Source organism: Ochotona curzoniae, unplaced genomic scaffold (assembly GCF_017591425.1).
Source record: "Ochotona curzoniae isolate NIBS_2020 unplaced genomic scaffold, NIBS_Ocur_1.0 contig_3432, whole genome shotgun sequence".
Classification (NCBI taxonomy): Eukaryota; Metazoa; Chordata; class Mammalia; order Lagomorpha; family Ochotonidae; genus Ochotona; species Ochotona curzoniae.
The window spans coordinates 5,150,998-5,172,097 of NW_024465859.1; the positions used below are offsets into that span (position 1 = coordinate 5,150,998).

The 21,100-nt window shown below is 37.4% G+C and overlaps 1 protein-coding gene and 1 non-coding gene across 2 annotated transcripts in view; one reads left to right on the plus strand and one right to left on the minus strand.

Moving 5' to 3' along the window:
* The window catches only part of ANO3 (anoctamin 3), a 314,467-nt gene that overhangs the window by 17,077 nt on the left and 276,290 nt on the right, over positions 1 to 21,100 (plus strand). The window lies entirely within an intron of this gene.
* On the minus strand, positions 13,359 to 13,465 carry LOC121156581. The gene has a single exon (XR_005883885.1). It is a non-coding gene; the product is annotated as a U6 spliceosomal RNA (small nuclear RNA).

Here is a 21,100-nt window from a genome sequence, read left to right on the forward strand (position 1 = left end):
AATATTAAGTCCACATGTGAAAGTTCTATGATATAAATTTAAAAATGATAGATAAATAAACAAAGAGCTTTCAGTGGGCCTTGTGACTAATAATTTAAGCTAAAAATGTTTGGAATTTTAAGATAAATATTGCATATCAATTGGACTGAGCTATTCAGGCTTTTCTTGTATCACAGCTATTTTGAATTTTCTTATTAGAGATTTACTGAGACTGCCACATTTGTCAGCAGGGATTAGGAAACTTTGTAGGTGAGGCATTTGTGCTCATACTTCCAAGCCAGTTAATTCTCATTGACAATGACTTGCCCATTCTTTATCCAGAGGCAGCTATTTTCAGGGTTGACTCTCTTAGGACAAGATAAGCAGAAAATTGCCCATGCTTAACAAACCACTATAAAAGCGATCAGTTACTATCTGGATGCAAGCACTAAAGAAAAGAGTTGTGTCAGGAACAAAATAGAAGAATGTAAGCATCCATTTTCCTACTGAAATCAGAAAAAAGAAAAGACATAATTTTGCCTCCCAAAGTTCTCTCAGTTTCTAAAAAAATGAGATTTTTCAATCCTATTTACAACATGAGCCCTCATTTCTGAGGCCTAATATAGGAACCATTCTATGAAATATTTTGAAATCTAGCTCTTTATAAAGATGTGCATTTTAGTCAAAATTTGTTTTTCCTAATAAAAACAGTGATTTATTCTATGAGAATTAGATTCTTCTGTTCACATTTACAATTTAAAAGCCAAGGGCCCTTTTTATGTGTTGAGTCCCTGCTTTTGTACTAGTTTTCATATATATTGATCAAATCCTACAAATATTTCAGCAGGAATAATATTAACTTATCCTCTTCATCCCTTGTGACACCAGATAAATAAATGCAGTGAAGTAATTACCAACACGTTGACAAATAAATGACAAATTTCACTTGACTGGAAAGAGTGTGTATTTTTTCTGTTAGTCCTATAGATTCCTCATCCATGTTAAATATAGAAACTTTTCTCCCTGTTTCAAACATTCAGATTTTAAGTTAGACGCTTAGTCTTCTTTCATTTGTCTTTGAGAATCTTTTTCATAAAAACAAATATCTGCTACATATCATGCAATTTAGAATTCAAGGGACTTTTGCACCAGCCATAACTATTTAAATTGAATTGAAGTCTACTTCATTAGACATAAAAAATAGGAAAAAAAAATTAAGTCATACATACTCTAGGATTAGCAGCACCTAAAAACATGAATTCTAGTGAAGCTTCAAAACATCAGTGGGAATTTTAGAGAGCCTGACATGGAAGTCACTTAATTTGTTTCTCCTGTCACATATAGTCCCCAATATACATTCACACTCGCAAGCATATGCACACATGTAAATGCACAAAAAGTACTCTTCTGTAGCCATACTCTATCATATATACTTGAAAACAATTCCATCATAACTCAAGCTGAAGTCTTCAAATATGACTCCATAAATGTCATCCACACAAGTTTTATTTTTCCTAGATTCATATACATCCTTTTTAATTACATTTATTATTTTTTTAAAAATAGCATACATATGCAGGAAACATTTTGTATTAATAAATATCAGTTTGGCAGTTGGTATATGAAATATATAGCACATTATCTTATTCTCCTATGTAATCATGTTTCCAGGTCTCTGAGTAAGCAAGTTTTCCAGTAACAGTATTTGGATGTTGCTCAGGAATTGTATTTATAAAAACATGGTCACAAAAGCAAATTATGCGTATTTTTTTAGTTAGGCAACATTTTCTTCTTTACTTCTTAACTTATCCATTTTCTTGAAATATCTTGTGAGTATTTATGTGATGCAGTATTATGAAAAGTACACACTTATAATCCTGAGGAAAAGATCACCTGTGTTTCACGGAAATTTAGAATTGAATGGTAAATATATATATATATATATATATATATGTGTGTTATATATTTTTTTGAATAAATGTAATGATATTTAAAGGTGGAAAAAAATGAAATGACATTTTGTTCCCACCAAACTTCTGTTGAGTCTTAATTCTTCAATGTGGTAGTGTTGGGATGTGAGTCCTCGTGGGAGGTGTTTGAATCATGGAGACAGGATTTTTGCCGATAGATTAATGCCATCTGGTGGGTGTTAGGAGTTGTTGGTCTCAGGGGCGTTTTCAGTGTTACAACAATGCATTGGTTCCCAAAATAATGTGTTGATAAAAAGCAAGCTATCACAGGTATTTTATCTCTCCATTTGCCCACTTATTTTCCACAGTGATGACCACATCAGTTGAACAGATGGCCAATATCGTGCTCCTGGACTTGAGAACCAGGAACCAAAATAAAACTCTTTTCTGTATGAGTTAGCCAGGTTCAGATATATCTTCTCTATGAACAACAACAACAGCAAAATAGATTAGGGCACAGAGGAAGGACAAATAAGGCAATGGATAAAGTTCAACAACTATTTCCTTTCTCTCCCATCTGGACAGAATCACAACTGTTTCCAAGGAGCCAGATTTTTTTTTTTTTTCTGTAAAATAGGCAGAAACATATATCCAGTATTTCAACATGTACATCATTGATTCTGATGAATATTCTTGTTAGATTTTTAGTTTCAAAATTTAACAACATTTAATATCGTTGCCACATTTACTTAAAATGCAGTTTATAAATAAACATACATATTTTTCTTGAAAACAGATACTGTCACAAAGTTAAGAATTTATGACAATGATCACAATGTGGGCAAGAAGAGCATATTGTCATTTATATGCTGTTATTCAGCAAAGCAACATTAAGAATTATATATGAAATGACATAAAATTCCCATAATTTTATACACTCTCTCTATATTAACTTTCATAAATAATGTATGTGTTTTTCAAAGTCTGACTTATTTCACTTAGAATAATGCACTAGTTTTTCTGCAAATGTCAAAATTTTGTTCTTTCTTACTGCTGAATAGCATTCCTTATATCACATTTCCTTTGTTTAATGATCCGTTTAAGGACATCGAGATTGATTCTATACTAAACTATTGTAAATTTAGACACTATAAAGGTGGGAGTACAGCTGTATCATTCACATCATGACTTAATCACTTCAGACATAAGAAGATATTATCCCATTAATGAGATAACTAGATTATATGATAAAACTATTTCTAGGGCCTGGCATGGTAGCATAAGACTAAAATTTTCACCTTCAATGTGCCAGGATCCATATGGGTGCCAGTAATAATCCTAGTGGCTCAACTCCATACAACTCCCTTCCTGTGGCCTGGGAAAGCAGCTGAAGTCGGTCCAAAGCCTTGGGATCCTGAACCTGTGTGAGAGACTCAGAAGAGGCTCTGTGCTCCTCGCTCCAGACTGGCTTTGCTCTGGCCAGCCATTGCGGCCATTTGGGGAATGAATCAATGGACGGAAGTTATTCTTCTCTGTCTCTCCTCCTTTATCCATAAATATCTGACCTTGCGATAAAAATATTTAAAAATATTTCTAATTTTCTGAAAAAAAATCCATACTGTTATTCATAATATATGTACCAATTTACAATCCAATCAGTGGAGTTTTGGGTACATCTTTCTCCATGACTTCACCAGCATTTACTATTATTTTTTTTTTTTTAACTTTGAAGCAGTTGTAACTATAATAGAAGTGAAATAGTTTCTCTACTATAGATGTCACTTTTGATATTGTTATCGGAAAAAAATTCACAATCTTAACATAGGACCATGTGGATTTTCTTCTTTATTGTCTTATAGAAGGGTTAAACATTTGCATTTTACATTTAGATCTATGATCCATTTTGAGTTTATTCTTATAAAAGTTATAAATTATGTGTCCAAGTTAAAGACAGGTTTTATAAACTTCAGAGACAGGCTTGAATGCCAGAAGAGAAAATGTTTGAAGATTGCTTGATATTTTATTTTATCCATCACAGCCTAAACTTAAAACTATCTGAATGTTTAAAAGTTTGAATAAAGACAAGTTCTGTCCCTGGGGGCTCGTGAATCATTGAAAAACGGAGCACTAACTTCCATCATCCATCCTCCCACTGCTTGGAGTCAGTCTGAAAAGAACTGGCGAATGCTTCAAATAAAAACCATTCCAGCTGTGCTCAATTTTAAAATCAATCTGAAGATACTAAAGAGAAAAAAAAGTTAAAATTTTAAGCAACAAAAAATTGCTTCCTTTAATTAGAAATATAAAATGTTCAAGCCAAAAACAGACAGGAAGGTAGCAAAGTGGCAAGGACCTGGTCCACAGAGTCAAAAACCACCTTGGTTGCTGCAAATCATGGACTCAGAGTTCTGTTCTCAAGTGTGTAGTATGATTTCCTAAGATTGAAAATTTCAGATTCAGACTCAGCTCTAGTTCTCATAAAGAGTACAACAAATCATTTTTTAAAACTAGAATTAATTTCACAGTAGAAATTACTCAGACTTAACTGCAATTACAAGCACCATGAATTTAGGCATCTGTCTTTTCACAACATGTGCAGGTGCCTGAGCCACATACTCTGGGAATTAAGGTTATTGTAAAAATTAGACTTGATTCTTACAAAAAAAAAAGTTTTGTTACGTAGTGTGGTTTAGCATAGCCTTGTGTACCTCTATTCCTGCATCTCCGTCTCTGTAGAGTTACTTATAATTCATATCAATAGGGATATTTCAACACCAAATTAACATTTTTAAGTGCCTGAAATGAACTGTGACCCTTTGTTGGTGTTATAAACATTTCAGGAGGTAAAGCTGCTTCCTGCAACACCAGCATCATACATGGGTGCCAGTTTGAGTTGCAGATGCTCTACCTCAGCTCTATGTCCCTGTTAATGGCCAGGGGAAAGTAACAGACGACAGAACAAGTACTTGGAACTCTACTATCCACCAGGGAGATCTGGACAAAGCAGACGTCTGAGGAGTAAACCAGCAGAAGGGAGATTCATTCTCTCTCTCTCTCTCTCTCTCTCTCTCTCTCTCTCTCTCTCTCTCTTTCTCCTATTTCTGTAACTCTGATTTCCAAATAAGTGATTATGTGTTTTTTCTACAAAGTATTGATACTTAAATAAAATTTTTACTCAAATTATCTCTAACATAAGAACACATTCAGGATCACTAGCTGCTAAGAAAATACAAATACAAACCACAATGTCATTTCTCCTCACCCAAGTTAGAATAGATATCAAAAAATCAAAATAGTAGCAAATCCAGGTAAGTATGTAAGGACAGAGGTACTCTAACATAGTGCTGGTGGGAATGAAAACTAGTATAAACATTTTAGAAGACAGTATGGACACCTTTCATAGTGTGAAAAGAGATTTACTGTATAACTCAGCAATTCCACTTCTGGAAATTTACCCAAAGGAAGTTAAATAAGCAAATGAAGAGTGATCTGTACCTTCTTGCTTGTAGTTGTTCAGTTCACAATGGCTAAGATAGGAAATCAATCAAATGTCTGTCAGTTGATGACTAAACTAAGAAACTATAATCAATACACACTATGGATTGCTACTCAGTAGTGAAAAGAATAAAGTCCTGTTTTTCACAATAAATAGGTGCGATTGGAAACAATCAAGGACACCAACCGCCTCATAAGAGGATGGAAAGCAGAACAGATTGAACAGCTCTCCCAGCCAGCTTTGCTGGGTTTGTGGATGTACTAAAGTGGGTTTTGTCAACCATTAGGCCTTGGAAAGATTTTTCTCAACACTGAAACAACAAAAATGGCAATGACCCAAGACTATTGAGACCACTTAAGTAACACACTCAAAACTCTCTTCTTCATATTGGAGTCTCTAGAATGTCATCAAATGACCATTGCCCATGTTTGAGTATTGATAGTTTCACAGGAAGGAAGAGCCCTCCTCTCTTGCACTCACAGGAGGAAAATGAAAGAAAGAGATAAAGAGAGAGAGAGAGAGAGAGAGAAAGAAAGACAAAAACAAAAAAGAAAGAGAGAGAGAAAGAAAGAATGACATGCCTCATGAATCTTCCTCTATATCTGGCCCTCCCCACCCTAATCAGAGACCCATATGGACATGCATTCCTCTCAGCTATGTCAATAACATTAAAAATAAAACAGAAAATTACAATTAGCCAATTGCAGACATATAAATTTCATTATTTTCTAATTCATGGTAATGAATATACTGGGTACAAAAAATGCAGTGCATATGAAATATACTGACATGCTAAGGTTTGATTATTTTTATTGACTTTGTATATACTCATGAGGGGAACCGGCTTTTCTATTTACTGCTTCCTGAATTCCTCATTTCGTGAAGGGTTAATTTTGTGATTATAAAGAACACTGAATGTGTTACATTATAAAATGTAACATAAAAATATGAAAAGAAGGAGGGGGTAATTATGAAGGCATAGTAGGAGGTATTATTATGCTCCTCAAACTATACTTATCATATATTGTTCTCCATTGTGCTTATCTGTACAATGGAGAACAACATATATAAATGAATATATGTATATGCTTCTTTACATACACACACACATATATACATAATATATTTTTGTTTTGTATATTGCATGAAGGTTGCCTTCTATCAGAGAGAACATATGATATTTGCCCTACCTAGTTTCTTGAGGGAGACTAGCCTTGATTTTGCCTAGAACCAAGCAGATCACAGCTGCCTTTTGACTTCTCAGTCTTGAAAGAAGAATGAGCAGGAAAAACATTATACCATGAATAATAGATGCATTTTTCAAACACCTTCTGAAACCCTTGACTAATTGTCTTTTCTCCCCTTTTTTTGGTTTTAAATTGCCTGCATTTTTCTCTTCTAGTTCCTACTGTAGCTTGGCCCATAATGTCTCAATTTAATTTAATTTGTGGCACTCCTCTCAGGGTTTGTCTATGCTTTGTCACTTCTTCACTGCATGCTACCTGTGTACATTCATATTCCCTGACACTTCATGTCCCAAGTGGCTGCTTCATATCAGCACTCAGCTTGCTGTGATTTAGCATTTGTCCAACAGCTGTAGTGATATGAATAGTTTAAATGTTCATGAAAAAAGGGGTGAGAACTAGGCTGAAGCAGCGGCTGAGATGCACAAAACTGGTGCTGGGGTGGGCCTGGTGGAGGTTGTGGAGGGTCGCCAAACACGACAGCACAGCACCTGCTGCTTTCATGAGTTGCCAATCTGGGGTGGGCAGGATGGGCTGTGCTGGGACAGGCTGCAGTTCCCATCGGTTCGCGTGAGTTTTGGGGTTGGGTAGAACTGACCAAGAAGCTTGCATCTGCTGGTATATTTGTTGGTTGCTGCAGGTGCAGACTACACCTGATTCTGCACTGGCTAGTGCACACAAGATTCAGGAATGAAGGCACTCCAGCAGGGATTGCTTAGGGGATTCCCCAACTAGACCACTGAACCCAGACCCTGCTGTATAATCTGACCTTGGAGTTCATGTGTCAAAACTGGTCTTCTCAGTTGCTGATGCCTGTTTAGTGGACAACACACCCAGATGCACATGGTGGACATGACAGCCAGTTCATCTACGCCATCAGGGAACCATGACTGCCTTAAGCATTTGGACCACTTTCCTGGTCAGACTCTGAAACAGGTTCCTGGATCTCTGCATGCACTAAAGTGGACTTTGTCAGCCAATACACCTCAAGGAAATTTTCTCAACTGTGAATCAATCAAACTGCCTTTCAGAACCGTCAAGACCACAAAGTAACACTCTCAGAACACTCTTCCCTTCATCAGAGTCTCTATGGTGTCATCATAGTACCATTCTTGAACTCTAACATAGTTTGATAGCCAGGAGTGGTCCTCTTCCTTAGCTCTTCTGTGGATACAGGGGGGAGGGGCGACTAAAACATATTCCCAACCTCTCTTCCTCCATACCCGACTCTCCCGACTGTAGCCAGAGACCCACCCATGGATCTAGATCTACCCATGGATGTAGATCTCTATTAACTCTGAAAAGCAGTACTGGAAAAGAAGCAAATGGAAGGAAGGAAGGAAGGAAGGAAGGAAGGAAGGAAGGAAGGAAGGAAGAAAGGAAGGGTTGGTTGATTATCAGGGAAAATTCCTGCCACCAGGACCTGAGGCCACCGAGGTGTGGCAACAGTGTTCTTCAGTGGCAAGTACCCCCAGGGACAGATTGGTCTGGCATGTCCATTATTGTAAAGCCAATACAAACTCATACACACTAGGAAAGTAGAGGGCAGAAGGGCCTGTTCTAACAATGCCCCCACCCAACAATGACACTGTAATTGGCTAGAAGGCATGTCTATCCATTTAAACACTCCAATTATGTCACAGATCACATTCCTCATGCACAGTGGGAAGCTGTGCCTCAGATCATGGACAAGAAGCTGTAACCCACATCCACTAAGCAGCAGGCAGAGATTCAGGGCTTATCTCCCACAGGAAGGAGGGAGGAAGGAAGGAAGGAAAGAAGGAGGGGAGGAAGGGAGGGAGAAAAGAAGGAAGGAAGGAAAGAAGGAAGGAAGGAAGGAAGGAAGGAAGGAAGGAAGGAAGGAAGGAAGGGTCACTGCTGTAGCTCCACAACATAATCCTCCACCCTGTCATGCCAGCAGCCGATGTTGGTGACAGTTTGGATCCCAGCTGCTCTACCTTTTATCTAGTTCCACTCTTATGGCCTGGGAAAAAAGTGGAGGATGGTTCAAGTCCTTTGGACCCTGCAACCATGTGGAGACCTGGAAGAAGCCTTTCTCCCGGCTTCGGAATGGCTCAGCTCCAGTAATTGCAGCCATTTGGAGGAATGAACTAGCAAGATCTTTCTTTCTTACTTTCCTCTTTGTAAATCTGTCTTTCAAATAAAAAAAGTTTGCAAAAATCATTTTCAAACAAAAGGATATGTGACAATCAGAGTTTTTGTATAGAGTACATAACCTACAAAGCCTTTAAACAAATCAAGTTGAACTATGAATTAACCTTTTTCATGAAAAAAAAAATGCTCATAGTCTCAAAGCATGTCCCACCGACATTTTGTGTGTGAACATGAGAATTAAAGAATGGAGAAATTGAATCTGCAAAATGATTATTTCAGCCACCATCTCAAAACTTGATTCAAAGTGATATCAAATTGACTCTTATGCCCGCAGTTTGTCCCTACGATCAGTCAAGAAATTGTTTTGAAGATTTATTTATTTTTATTGGAAAGTCAGATTTACAGAGACAAGGAGAGACAGAGAGAAATATGTTCCTTCTGTTGGTTCACTCCCCAGGTGTCCACAACAGCTGGAACTGAGGTGATCCAAAACCAGGAGCCAGGAGCTTCTTCTGGGTATCGCACGCTGGTGTAGGGACTCAAGGCTTTGAAGCTTTCCTCAGCTGCTTTCCCAGGCCACAAACAGGGAGCTGAATGAGTAGTGGAGAACCTGAGACACAAACCAGTGCCCATATGGGATCCTGGCACATACAAGGCAAGGGCTTTAGCCACTAAGCTACTGCCCTGAGCCCAGTAATTTTTTTTTTAAAGATTTATTTTTATTATTTTCTCATTGGAAAGGCGGATATACAGAGAGGAGAGACAGAGAGGAAGATCTTCCATCCGATGATTCACTCCCCAAGTGAGCGCAACGGTCAATGCTATGCCGGTCCGAAGCCAGGAGCCTCTTCCCAGTCTCCCACGTGGGTGCAGGGTCCCAAAGCTTTGGGCCTTCCTTGACTGCTTTCCTGGGCCACAGGCAGGGAGCTGGAAGGGAAGCGGGGCTGCCGGGATAGAACCGGCGCCCATATGGGATCCCGGGCATGCAAGGTGAGGACCTTAACCAGTGCGCCACCGCGCCGGGCCCAAGCCCAGTAAATTTTATCTTTTTTGTTTTCTATCAGCTAGTTCAAGGTCTCTTGATGTTGACACTATTGACATTTGACCCAGATAATTATTTGTCATAGTTGGTGTCCTGAGCTTTGTAAAATATGTAGCAACATTTTTTTATTTCAATCCTCTAGATGCTAGTGTCCCTCTGCCCACTCCTAATCCTTACACTTGAGAACAATAAAAACATCTAAGCATTGTCAAATGTTCTGGAGAGAACAAAACTGCCCTGATTGAGATGCCTGTTCCAGATATTTTACAAATTATTTTCTGGGGAAGTATAAAGTCCTGGGAACAGGATATTGTGAGATACAGCACTTTGAAGTAAACATGAGTTAGAAACATGTGCAGAGCTTCAAAGACAGATATTAAAGCTTTGTTTTATCTGAACATCTGAATCATCCTATTTTATGCTTGATGTTTGTTTTTTTCTTTCTTTTTTGTTAGTAGAAAACTTCAGTAGCTAGCACAGCCAAAGTAAATCATATATTGTTTTTACAACAAATTAAATAAGGCTCCTTTCTTGAGGATTTTCCAATTTTTTTCTTGGAACCTTTATTGGAGATCCAGTTGTGCCAGTTTCTATAGACTGGAATATGGGACTCGCAAAAAAAGATTCCTTATCTATGGCACTTAAGCAGTTTTCCCAGGTCCAAAAAGCAACTTAGAACATCATTTGCAAATATTTCTTAAATTTGGAGAAACTCAAAAATAACCCTTCATGAATTTGGTAAGTTTGCACACTTGTGCACATCAGCCAGAGTAAATTAACTACTCACAAGCAGCAAAGATAAACAGAACCCTAGCCCCAAGCCAGATTAAAGAGAGTCATTTAGGATGGATGGAATCTTGTTTGCCTGTGTCCATGCCACAGATGAAGGATCCCAAAAGCACCCTGCTATCTGACATGTTGAATCCAAACACCATGGAGCATCTTATCTTCAGCGGAATGTGATTATATCCAAGATTGTTCTAGTTATCCCCTTATAACTTCAGGATTCTGCATAACTGTTACATTTCTCTAAAGCTTTGCATCTAGGAGATCCCTGTTGATCAAGGTCCTGAAGAATTATCCTCCTTAAAAATCAAATGCAATCAAGTGTGTACTCTTAGCAAAATTGTTCCTTTTGCTATGTCTAGTGACCATCCTTGATCTGGAGGTAAAAGTTTGCTTCTTCGTGCTAATGAGAAACTCAAAGTAATGTTGTTGAGTTATGCTGAAACACAGTCCTAAGCCTGGGAGGACCACTCGTGAGTGCAAAATGAGTAGGGCTGCCTAGAACAGTGACTCAGGTGAGAAGTGATTAAAATAGGACATTGAGGGCCCGGCGCGGTGGCGCAAGTGGTTAAAGGTCCTCGCCTTGCACGCCCGGGATCCCATATGGGCGCCGGTTCTAATCCCAGCAGCCCTGCTTCCCTTCCAGCTCCCTGCCCGTGGCCCTGGAAGGCAGTCGAGGACGGCCCAAGGCTTTGGGACCCTGCACTCGTGTGGGAGGCCCGGAAGAGGTTCCTGGCTTCGGGATTGGCATAGTATCGGCCCGTTGCGCTCACTTGGGGAGTGAATCATCGGACGGGTGATCTTCCTCTCTCTCTCTCCTCTCTGTATATCCGCCTTTCCAATAAAAAAATAATAAAAATAATTTTTTTAAAAAAAATAAAATAGGACATTGAAAACATCCTATTAGATATCTTCAATATCTAAGTTGAATATATAGCTGTACCAGAAACTGCTAGCACTATCAAATAAGTCTTTCATTTTGCTAAAAGCAATTCTAGTACAATTTGCCTAAAGCAGACTTTGTAAGGTGTTTGAAAGTGTTATTAATTAGAGTTCCAGGACAGTAGAAGAGGCAACATCTGACATGTCAGCAACTGGACTGTGCGTCTAATAGATCTTGTCCAATGCTTCGTACAGGTCCAATGGATTCGTACTTTATGGTTAGTGTCTGTCAATATGGCTGCCTACGAGGTCATTCCCACCATCCTGGCAAGAGTTTAAATTAATAAGGGGAGTAAACAATGGAAGATTTTATTAAGAAAATAACAATAGTTTATGCCCTATGTAGGTTCACTGACCTCTTTATATATCTACCTTTTTACCCCAAAGATTCTTCAGAATCACAGAGTTCAACTTTGCAAAAACCCTACCAGACATCTCTTTTTCCAGGTTTTCTCAAGTGTCCTTTCAAGTTCTCCACTAGTTCCTCTGTCAGTGATAACTTTCGTGGAGAGTCCAGTTGGTATTGCGCACACAACTCACATTGTGTAAGCTTTAGTGATGAGAAGACAGACCTTGATCTGATTTTGAATAGCAGCAGAATATCCAAACAGTAAGTACAACGTGATGTATCTGAGTCGACTATCCCAAGAGCAGTCCTACTGTGTTAACAGCTGTCGTCTCTACAGGTAGAGAAGAACCTTTGATTTATTGGTATTTTTTGTTTTTTATTCTAACTCAGGAATCTTAAATAATCTATGTGTTACTACTCGCTATCAAAGTCATGTCAACCAAGGATTACTTCCTTAGAAATTCCATTAATACTTCATAATATTTCATGTTACAAACACCAATCTAGCATAGTTTAGTAAAAAAAAAGAAAAAGTAAGTCAATAAAAAGGTTGAGATTAAAATGAGAAATTATTTCTCACGGAAAAAAAATTATTCAGGATTTATGTGGGCTGAAACTTGAATAATTTGGGATGTTCCTGTCAAAAGTTAAAATTCAGAATTATAAACAGAAATTTAGCTACGGAAGGGAATGAAGATGTAGAGTACAATTATTAAGTCATTACAATTTGTAAGGAAGATGAAAAGTTGCACAAATGCACTGTAAAAAAATAACGGCATTTTTGTTAATGAGCTGCCAACCACTCTACATCATTTGTTTCTGCCCCATAACTTTTTTTTAAAGATTCATTATCTTCATTGCAAAGTCAGACGTATAGAGAGGAGGAGAGACAGAGAAGATCTTCCGTCAAATGATTCACTCCCCAAGTGACCGCAACAGCAGGTGCTTCATAGATCCAAAGCCAGTATCCAGGAGCTTTTTCTGGGTCTCCCATGTGGATACAGGGTCCCAAGGCTTTGGGCCGTCCTCAGCTTCTTCCCCAGGCCACAAGTAGGGAGCTGGAAGGGAAGTGGAGCTGTCAGGGTTAGAACCGCTGCCCATATGGGATTCTGGCACATTGAAGGCAAGGACTTCAGCTGGTAGACCACTGTGCCTGGCCCCCCTGTAACTTTTGACATAGAACTGTTTGATAGCCTCTTCACATGGGATTGAGCCTGTGAAAACGTCTTATACAGCAAGAAAAGGCTACATAAAGATCATGTATGTTTTTTATAGTTGAAATTTTTGTGAAAATAAACTTAAATAAATTTTCTTTGAATCTTGATTCACAAAAGTTCACCTTGGACTCTGAAAAATTCATAAAAACACAGCACTAAAAAAGGATACTGTTCTCTCAAATATTTGTTATATTTTATTTTATGACTATGATGTTTTTCATCAAATACATGACTTTTAAAAAGTATTTTTTCTTTGAAAATGTATGCTTTTTCAAAAAAAATATATGGAACGCTTCACGAACTTGCATGTCATCCTTGTGCAGGGGCTATGCAAATCTTCTCTGTATCGTTCCAATTTTAGTATATGTGCTGCCGAAGCGAGCACTGCAAATGTGTTTTATAATGTAAAGGCAAGGCTAGATTGTCTATGTAATATCACCATCTCTTGGTCATTATTGAGTATGCATGTATATGTCCTTTTATAAAAAAACTAATACAGTTCTGGTAAAAGTTTTAAAATTAAACCAATTTTCAGGGAAAAAAAGATTAGTGAACAGTGATTCTCTCTGGAAAATCCTTTTGCTCTGCTTCGTATAAGACACTTGCAAAAATAACAGATTATTTGCATATGAGCACTTAAAATTACTTATCTTTGTTTTTAATGATTTATTTATTTTTATTAAAAAGGCAAATATACAGAGAGGAGGACAGACAGAGAGGAAGATCTTCCGTCCCATGATTCACTCCCCAAGTGAGTGCAACGGCCGGTGCTGTGCCAGGAGCCAGGAACTTCCTCCAGGTCTCTCACACGGGTACATGATCCCAAAGCATTGGGCCGTCCTCGACTGCTTTCCCAGGCCACAAGAAGAGAGCTGGATGGGAAGTGAGGCAGCCAGGATTAGAAATTTTTTTTTTTTTATGTTTTTAGACTTGTATCTTTATTTTTTTTTTTATTATTGTTGCTTACATTGTGTTATGTAGTACAGTTTTATAGGCGCTGGGGATTCCCCCCACCCCTCCCATACCCCTCCCCCCATGGTGGATTCCTCCACCTTGTTGCATAACCATAGTTCAAGTTCAGTTGAGATTCATTGCTTGCAAACACATGCCTAGTATAAAGTTTTAAAGTAGGGCTGCCACATGGTGCCAGAGTGCTATTGAAAATTCTTTTACTTTAAGCAAAAATGTCTCATTTATTGGCCAGAAGCTTTCTTTCAATAAAATTTAGCTGCACTTTCTGCTTTTTTCACTATTCCTGCTATAAGTCTTCACAATTTGGACAGGTTTCAAAGTAGATAATCTGTGAGAAGGATATGAGCTAAAAATTTTTAGGTACTTATTAAGAAATGTCCTTAGTATGAACAAAGAAAAGAGAGGATGAAAACAGCAGTGCGCAGGGGTAGAAATTTACATATTGTGATGAAGTCTTGATACCAAAGTTAGCACCCTGAAGAGCTCTATGATGATCTGCCATGATCAGAGTTTTCCATGCTGTGGCAAAATGATTGGACTTATGCCCACATCAAGTACTTAAGCAGGACCAATCAGAGAATGCTGTTAGTTGAGACAAGGAGACTACAAGCTGAAGACCCTCGTACAATACACTTGAGAGAGGAGGAAGTAAATTGCATATATGACAATAGTCACCTGTCAAAGCAATATATGTATATTTTTAAATTCAATAAATTATATCCATTGTCTTAATAACTGCAAGAATTTGACAAAGTAAAACAAAACTAAGAAAATCATTTTTCAACAAAGCTGCAAGTTCAGCTATAAAAGTAATAAGGCACTGCAAAACATATATATTGTGCTGCTGTCCATGGTGGTTTTACAAATCCCGAATCCCGAATAAAAAACAAATTCTCCCTCTTCTTCTTGCTCATTGCTTAAATCTGACCTCTACCATAATTGGCTTTCCATAGATATGTTTGAAATGTCTGATGTGTCAATCCAACTGATATTAACTCCAATCTGCCTTATCTTTATTTGTACTAGTGAGATTCAAAAAAGCCAGTATCTTTAAGTGTTTATGAAATAAGATGTACAACCCAAATATCCAATATAATCAGAGTCAGTGTCAAAGGAATATAAAACTTAGAGTTAAAAGCCTGATGTGGGGCCCGGTGCAGTGGCCTAGTGGCTAAAGTCCTCACCTTGAACTTGCCGGGATCCCATATGGGCGCTGGTTCTAATCCCGGCAGCTCCACTTCCCATTCAGCTCCCTGCTTGTGGCCTGGGAAAGCAGTTGAGGATGGCCCAAAGCTTTGGGACCCTGCACCCATGTGGGATACCTGGAAGAAGTTTCTGGATCCTGGCTTCGGATCGGCATAGCATCGGCCGTTGAACTCACTTGGGGAGTGATTCATGGGACAGAAGATCTTCCTCTTTGTCTCTCCTCCTCTCTGTATATCTGACTTTCCAATAAATAAATAAATCTTTAAAAAAGCCTGATGTGGTATCTAAATCTGCCATTTATGTATTATTTGACCTTGATCAGACTACTCAGCTTCAAATAATTTACTTCAGTAAATTATATTTTGTTAGCTCAATGTGTTAATATTTCCTCATTTCTGTCTGAATATAAAGTGGGAAAATGGATCTGAAGGAATTTTGCCAATGGCAATGTGCAACAAATTCCATGAACAGCTTTGTAGTCTGTCTGATTGGGCAATCCTCTCCCACCGCTCAGTGTAAATATTCAAGGGGGATTATCTTTCTCAGATGCACTATGATTTTCAAATGCTATTTCCCACTTCTCCTTAACATCACCTATCGTTAAAAAATCATTCCACATTACCTTCAACTGAGGAATGACCTTCATCTGTTTTCAACTGACACAGAGGTTCCTTCCATCAATTGGTGCCAGTGTTCATTTAGAAACAATTGCTTCTTCAATGACAACGTCTCCTCAGTTTGTTGCGCACATTTTTGTAGTTGTTTAAGCAAAGGATCCTCACCACAAGCAAGATGTGTTAGCAAATAGCTAAATTTTTAAAATCATATAGATATCACATACACTACTGCTTACATTGATAATATGCATAACCATGTCAAACATATAAAACTTCACATGCATATTGAGCTTGAATATGATCTGAGTAAAAATATAATCATTCTTAGAGATTTCCTATTCTTTATCATCCGTTATTTCTCTGTAGTGAAATCACCACCACTTTATTATCCTTTATACCAAGCTTTATCTTCTGTTAGAAGCAGAATCCTGAATGTCTCTCGGGATTGCAAAAGAAGGCACATCATTCTTCAAGTGGACCTAAAATTCTTCAGTTTCCTGATGATTAGTCTTTCTAGACACATACGTAAAATTATAGATTAGAGGAGTTCAACAAAGTATATGAATTTGCTTGTAATCTATTGATTTTGACCAGAGAATAGAGACAAGCAAATGGACATACACAGAAATGTTTTAATAGGAAGAAGTAGTTGAGTACTAATGTAAGTCAGGCAGTGTGAGAACAAGGAATTCAGGGTCTCAGGGGAGAGCATCTGTCGATAAGCTAGTACTGCTGCCGAAAGAGTTGATCTATAATACACTGTGTGAGGAACGAACAGCAAGAAGGAGGAGACGCTAAAGAAATTTGTGCAGTAGAGTGCTACACTGAGAGTCGTTTGATTTCATTTTTTATTGGTTTGATTCATTTTGAACAAGCATGATCCTTCACTGCTGTTTTCATTTTTTATCTTCCTACTTAGAGGTGTTCTGACACTTCCTCCAAAATTTCCTTTTATGTGTTTCAGAATAGTTAAGTTTCATATATAGAAGCACTCAGAGTTAATAAACCTGAGGACTCCCTCAGGTGCCTCTGGGTCAGAGACAGGCTCCTGTTAAGGAGACTTAAACTGTGTGAGAAAGAGTAAAGTGTGTAGATCAGTCCCCCTCGACTGACTATAGATACACTCACATTGTTCATGTGTGTTTGGTGAGGTTCCATTTAATATGCAAATCTACAACCCGGAAGGGAGATGAGTTGTCTAAATTTTATGACATTCTTAACAATAATTGAAATGAATCAATAATCTTCATTTAATGGCTGAAAAGCTCACAAATGTAAATGATTTATTTTGTGGAAACAAATCAATGAGAGTGTTATCAACCAGAATTTTGCCTTTGGGGTCATGAATCTGAATTCTCCCACAGTAGATCACAGTTGCTTTAAAAGATAGCAAACATCTCTATGCCTCAGTTTCCATTGGAATGAAATGTAAATAGTACACGGTCATTTGGACCGATTTTAAGCATATAGATGGGCTATGGATTTAAGATTTTGTGTCACATTACATTAGATGTACATACTCTCTGTGCTCCGCACATGTGGAGTATTTCCCTTACATTCAAGCAAAAGCAGATTGATTTTTTTGGATGATTTTTAAATTAAGTCTGTACTGAGCACATATAGGTATCGAAATAAATATTCTCTAACTAACTCAGTATAAAAGCTATTTATATAACATTTATATATTAGGTATCATAAGTAACTTAGTCACGGTTTAAAGCATACAGAAAGATGTAGCGCAGGCTATATGAAAATGCAAGACCATTTCATAAAGGATTTGAGTATCTGCTTCTCAGTAGCCACAGGAATTCTTGAGATTGGACTCCTGCAGGATCCAGGAATTGCTGTATATCATCATTATCAAGCAATTGTGTTAATTATTGACAATAAACCTGTCTGTAGTTGAAAATATTCTATCATGTACAAGTGTATGAAATTAAACAACTTGTAAATTGTTGAAATACCACTTAAAATCTTTTATAAAATTGTTAAAGGTGTATATAGTTGAGAAGGATGCACACCCATGTCTGCTTCTGATTATTTATGGTGGGGAGGGTCAGGTATGGACAAAGGTGGGTAGGATATGTTTTTGTTTTGTTTTGTATTGTTTTCTGTGCCAAAGGGAAGAAAGAGCAGGGAGTTGCTTTGTGCTCTCAGACTACTTCAGAGCCCAGGAATGGGGGATGGTCATTTGATATTGCCTTAGATATTCCATTGTGAGGAAGAGTATTCCTAGGGTGTTACTTAAGTGACTTTGATAGCCCTGTGATAGACTTTTCACATGCTGTTAGTTGCAACTGCTGGATCAGTTCTGTCACCAGCCCTGTCTCCTACCAAACCCATCTCCTAAAGTCCAGCCCAACACTGTCTACTGCATTATTTTGTAGAGAAAGAAAAAAGATGTCTATTTCAAAGTTTGATATCTAGATAGGAAATTCAGGGCAGGAGCCTTTATCCAGAGGGTAGTGGGGGATCTGAAGCCTCCAAATGCCCTCACAAGTTACTGTGAAATTCAAGAGCTGTGCTCATTGTAAAATAGGGAGTCCTGCCTTGTGTATAGGAATGAAGACAGGCTGGCTGTTACAGTGACTGTGAAATAAATTGTATACTAATTTTGTAAACCAGAGTTTCTAAGTTTAAACAGTTTGAATAATCTCATTACAAAGATATCCTACTCCATCCTTACTCCAATTTTTTATGTGCTGAGCATAACATTTCATGTGTGTGCATGTGTGTAAGAATTATTTACAGAAATTCATACTGTATTGAATTATTTTTGATTAAACATTTTCCTATTGTTGATTGAAACATAAATTTCACACGTTTCAAGTTTCTGTCTCCCTGTATGCCTATACATTGTGTAATGCTTAGATCAGTGTGACATAAGGCTATCTGTAAACTTAGTTTGTCAAATACCAAAAAAAGAAAATTTGCTTATTTATTTTATCAGAATGACTTTTCATAAAAACAATTTGTTTAGGTGTATATTAAACATAAAGCTAAAATATGGTTAACCAGTACTTGATGTGGTATACAAATGTTTTTTAAAATAATTTTTTTAAAGATATATTGATTTTTATTGGAAAGTCAGATATACAAAGAGAGGGAAAACAAAGAAGATCTTCCATTTGATGATTCACTCCCCAACCAGCTTTAATAGACAGAGCTGAGCCAATCTGGAGCCAGGAACCCAGAGCTTTTTCTGCGTCTCCCATGTGGGTGCATGGTCCCAAGGCTTTGGGCCATCCTCAACTGCTTTCCCAGGCCACAAGAAAAGACCTGGATGGGAAGTGAGGTAGCCAGGATTAGAACCAGCACCCATGTAGGATCCCCTCATATTCAAGGTGAGGACTTTGGCCATTAGGCCATCATGCTGGGTCCTATAAATATTTTTTTCAAAATATTCATAATTTAATGTTAAGCTCAGTAGGCCTAATTTAAAGTCACAAAATAATACTTCAAAGAAGTTAAAAAGTAATCTGGTTGAGCTTTAGTTCATTTTAAAATTTGGGTCCTTGAGTAAAACATTGTGGCAGAGCAGGCTAAACTTTCCTGTAATGCTCATATCACTTTTGGGTGCCGGTTCAAGCCCTGATTGTTTCAATTTCAATCCAGCTCTGTGCTAACATACCAGCAGAAAATAACCCAACTAATTGAATCCCTGTGGCCCAGTTGAGAAACCTTGCTGGAATTCCAGATACTAAACTTTGGCCTGAATCTGCCTGTGCCATTGAAGCTGTTTCAGGAGTGAATCAGTAGATAGAAGATTTCTCTGTCTCTCTCTTCTTCTCTGTCACTGTTTCAAATAAATTAATAAATATTTTTAAAAATAATAGTGAAAAGTATAAGTAATATCTGTACCCTCAATATACTGAATATGCAGTCTTAACCATGAAAATCATTAAATAGTAATTAGAATAAATGATTATTTATTCAATCATTTGTTATTTATTCAATCATTCAGTAATTGTTGAATGCCTGTTATTAATAGGAACGATCTAAGATCTGTAGGAACAAATAAATTAGGCAGTAATTTCTGTATTTGAGTAGGCTATTTTCCATAAGAGAAAAAAGCTATGAATAATAAGATACAGAATATAGAAATTATGTAGTGTTTTCAAGATCAGTGTAAAATAAAATGTTAAGGAACTAGATTAAGATCTTGTATTACTAAAGAAAATTCAACCATCACGTTAAAGATTGCCTCATCTTAAACATGCTCCACATTATATTTCCTCCTCTACTTCTAATATTATACAATCTTAGGAAATCTAAATTGAAAGAGGTATGATATAGAGATAAATTTTCTTATAATTTCATGCAATTATGTTTATTTTAAGACCTTTTAAAATATATCTGCATTATTCATATTGTGTGGCTTACCATTAAAATGTGAATTGATAATAATTAACCATTTAACACATATTTACTTGAAAAGTTGGGTGGCAGAAAAAGGGAGTGAAAGATAGAGGGAGACAGGAGAACCTTCCTGTGCTTCAAAAACAAAGGCTGGACCAGCTGACACAAGGAACCAAAACTACACCTTGGTATTCTTCATGGACATCAAGAATCCAAATATCTGGAGCAGCCTTTGTTCTCTCCCAGAAACACAAGTAGGATGCTTTAGCAGAAATACATAGTAGCTGGTGGTCAAACCAGAAACTCAAATATTGGATATGAGTGTCCCAAGTGGCAGCTTAACCCACCACAGCACAATGCCCATCCCCAAATGAACATTTCTGTGGGTCATAGTGTCTACTAACTGAGGATGGGGTTTGTAGTTTTGTGTTCAGGGTTTTTTTTTTAAAGCACTGTTTACGCAAATTATAGCATGTTACTTCTTTAAGTAGAAAAATGATATTGCCAACACATTATTAAAAAAAAGAACCACTATATTTATGCTGGACAGCGACTTGTATACCACTCATGTTAATTAGAGTTCTAGTTCATAGACATCTTTAGGAAGACAGACTAATTTGCATTGCCATTTATATTCAAGCCCCTGAAAATGAGTCACAACATTTGGCTCTGGGCTCTCTACTATTTATTTTTATTTATTTATTTGGACAAGCAACCATTGCTTTCTCAGCTCCATATTCTCACATTCTTTTCTATAGGATGTTCTTTCCTCAGATAACTTAGAGTGACCCTTTCTGTTATCTCAAGTGTCAACACAAATACAATCTTACCAAAATCCTACTTCCTTTCATGCTACAAAAGTGCCT